The following is a 3,632-nucleotide window of genomic DNA, read 5'->3' on the forward strand; positions in this document are numbered from 1 at the left end:
ATCTTGTTTTTATTGCATTTTCCAAAATGTCCAAATTTTCCAGAAAATGAGGTTTGGGAATCAAACCCAGGACTTTCTCGCTGTGAGGCGATAGTGCTACCCACCAAGCCACCAGGCTTTATATGATGGCAAAATATGTGCTGAATCTGAATAAAAGCAATAATACTGTTAAAGATTTTAGTTCTAATTAGCACTTGAGCTTCTTTATTCTAAACTAATACTTACCTGGCAGGGGCGAGACTATGATCAAGAAGGTTCACCCAGGGCGAGGCTCAGCCATTGCACTCCGGTTGCGCTGACCCCTGCGAATTCCCCAAATGTGGGGATCTCGACTGCATAATTTTTGATAGTGGGGGACTGCGTTCGCACTCTCCCCTGATCTTTCTTCAATTTCGTTGTGCAAGTGTACAAATACATTGTGCAATGACAATAAAGGATTCATTCATTAAACCAACTGGCATTTATCAGCCTATTAGAGCATCCAGTATGAGGGGCACTGCAATAATTTAGCCCTGAAGTTATATATGCATGTGCCAGTTTCTCAGCATATTTAACAGAAAACATTCCGTATTTTGGCGATATTAAAAACAGACGAAAGAAAGTGACCAGTAATATTACCAATGTGAGCATTAAATCAGTGACAAAGGGGAAAATTAACACTTAACCACTTTTTAATTTCATGTTTTGGTTAATGTTACATGGCCTCACTGATGTCACCATGTCTGAGTCTGTGAATTTCCTTCAAGCGAACGACCTGCACTGGCCCGTAGTTCTCAGCAATAACAAAACATGTTATTTTCAAATCAACTTAATTAATGGTTATGGAAATGTTCCTTTCACACTAATGAACGGTTTAATGATTAATGGCTTATGATTGTGTGACTCAGCGCTAGCTTCTTTCCTCACTTTTATTTCCAAAGCGATTGCCTCAGCCTCATCTGATTTGATGTGCTCTATGAGGGATGGAGACAATGCAGAGGGTGCCGCAATGTCTTGATATCGTTGCCTGATGTTTTTCTTCCCCACTTCTTATTTGCTCAGGATCTGGAGGAAAGGAGAAGCTTAGTGATGCAATGCCGTATTGCAGGGAATGCTTGCGTGTTTATAATATTTTCAGCTGAGAAGAAGGGGGAAAGGGTAGGTTAAGCTCTGTCGGCCAGCACGTTAGAACTGTAGTAATATATAAATAACTACACACGGTGAAGCAAGAGCGACAGCGTGCTCGTGTAAGCGTTGTTTTCTCAGTGCTGAAACAGAGGGTTAGTGTGAGGTGTACTCTGCAGGAGAGAATCAGGTCCTCTCAGTAAGACTCAGTATACTTTTCAAACCCCCTACAACTCGGTGTTTTCCCCAAGCTCCATCTGAGTGTGCACCCCTGTTTAACCCAGAGGAACATACAAACCCTGTGTGTCACTGGGCCACTGATGTCATCTCTGTGGAAGACTTGTACACAAGGCAAGCACTGTTTGCCAGCAGTAAAGCCAAACACTGTGAAAACCTTTCAGGTATGTTCACCAGTACTTAAAGTGTAAAATCCCAGTGTTTATATACTATCCAGATGTACACTCTAGCAGTACCTATAATTAGATACTAGTCATATTAAATAGCTACAGTGTGGAAACCAAGTATCCATCCTTGTTTCTACACTCACTGTCCATTTTATCAGCTCCACTTACCATATAGAAGCACTTTGTAGTTCTACAATTACTGACTGTAGTCCATCTATTTCTCTTCATACCTTTTTAGCCTGCTTTCACCCTGTTCTTCAATGGTCAGGACCCCACAGGACCACCACAGAGTAGGTATTATTTAGGTGGTGAATAATTCTCAGTACTGCAGTGACACTGACATGGTGGTGGTGTGTTAGTGTGTGTTGTGCTGGTGTCAGTGGATCAGACACAGCAGCACTGCTGGAGTTTTTGAATACCATGTCCACTTACTGTCCACTCTTTTAGACAGTCCTACCTAGTTGGTCCACCTTGTAGATGTAAAGTCAGAGACGATCGCTCATCTATTGCTGCTGTTTGAGTTGGTCATCTTCTAGACCTTCATCAGTGGTCACAAGACGCTGCCCACGGGGTGCTGTTGGCTGGATATATTTTTGGTTGGTGGACTATTCTCAGTCCAGCAGTGACAGTGAGGTGTTTAAAAACTCCATCAGTGCTACTGTGTCTTATCCACTCATACCAACACAACACACACTAACACACCACCACCATGTCAGTGTCACTGCAGTGCTAAGAATGATCCACCACCTAAATAATACCTGCTCTACTCACTAATACTGGTGGTCCTCGGAGAGTCCTGAACATTGAAGAACAGCATGAAACGGGGCTAACAAAGCATGCAGAACAGATGGACTACCGTCAGTAATTGTAGAACTACAAAGTGCTTCTATATGGTAAGTGGTGCTGATAGAATGGACAGTGAGTGTAGAAACAAGGAGGTGGTTTTAATGTATATATATATATTGTTATGACCACCTTCCTAATATTGTGTTGGTCCCCCTTTTGCTGCCAAAACAGCCCTGACCCGTTGAGGCCTGGACTCCACTACACCCCAGAAGGTGTGCTGTGGTATCTGGTACCAAGATGTTAGCAGCAGATCCTTTAACTCCTGTAAGTTGTGAGGTGGAGCCTCCATGGATCGGACTTGTTTGTCCACCACATCCCACAGATACTCAATTGGATTGAGATCTTGGGAATTTGGAGGCCAAATCAACACCTCAAACTCGTTGTTGTGCTCCTCAAACCATTCCTGAAGCATTTTTTGTGGCAGGGTGCATTATCCTGCTGAAAGAGGCCACAGCCATCAGGGAATACCGTTTCCATTAAAAGGTGTACATGGTCTGCAATAATGCTTAGGTAGGTGGTACGTGTCAAAGCAACACCCACATGGATGGCAGGACCCAAGGTTTCCCAGCAGAACATTGCCCAAAGCATCACACTACCTCCACCAGCTTGCCTTCTTCCATAGTGCATCCTGGTGCCATGTGTTCCCCAGGTAAGTGACGCACACGCACCTGGCCATCCACGTGATGTAAAAAAAAAAAGAAATTCATCAGACCAGGCCACCTTCCTCCATTGCTCCGTGGTCCAGTTCCAATGCTCACATACCCACTTTGAATTCATATAATTAAACTGCTTGGGTTGTGTACCATTTATTGCTCTCTGTTTAATGTGTAAATGTTGTTTCTGCTGCTTTCAAGTCATCTTGCAACTCTTTTCAAATAACTGCTGACTTTTATCTTATTATTTTTATACTTAGTCTGAGTGCATATTGTAAACTCATGTGTGGCATACCTGTGGAATATGTCTAATTAGCTTAAACATTAATTTTAAATCTAGTCACATTTAGTTTGTACTAAAAAAGAAAGGAAAATAGCAAGGACATTTGTTGGGGTGGTCTATAAACACCTTTATTTGTACTAAAGTATTTATTTATACTAAAGTCTGGGTTATTTGTAAAATGAGCTTTAAGTAAATAAAGATGACAGAGGAAGCTTAATGGTTAAGGTACTGGACTAGTAATCAGAAGTTTGCAGTTCAAGCCTCACCACCACCAAATGGCACTGTTGGTCGCCTGTGCAAGACTCTTAACCCTCAATTGCTCAAACACTCATAATTGTAAGT

At 42.2% G+C, this 3,632-nt stretch overlaps 1 non-coding gene across 1 annotated transcript; it reads left to right on the forward strand.

Annotated features, from left to right (window-relative positions):
• Positions 1–217: 217 nt before the first annotated feature.
• On the forward strand, positions 218–378 carry LOC134311005 (U1 spliceosomal RNA). The gene has a single exon (XR_010011377.1). It is a non-coding gene; the product is annotated as a U1 spliceosomal RNA (small nuclear RNA).
• Positions 379–3,632: the final 3,254 nt, after the last annotated feature.

This window comes from Trichomycterus rosablanca, chromosome 3, assembly GCF_030014385.1.
Source record: "Trichomycterus rosablanca isolate fTriRos1 chromosome 3, fTriRos1.hap1, whole genome shotgun sequence".
In the NCBI taxonomy this organism is placed as follows: domain Eukaryota; kingdom Metazoa; phylum Chordata; class Actinopteri; order Siluriformes; family Trichomycteridae; genus Trichomycterus; species Trichomycterus rosablanca.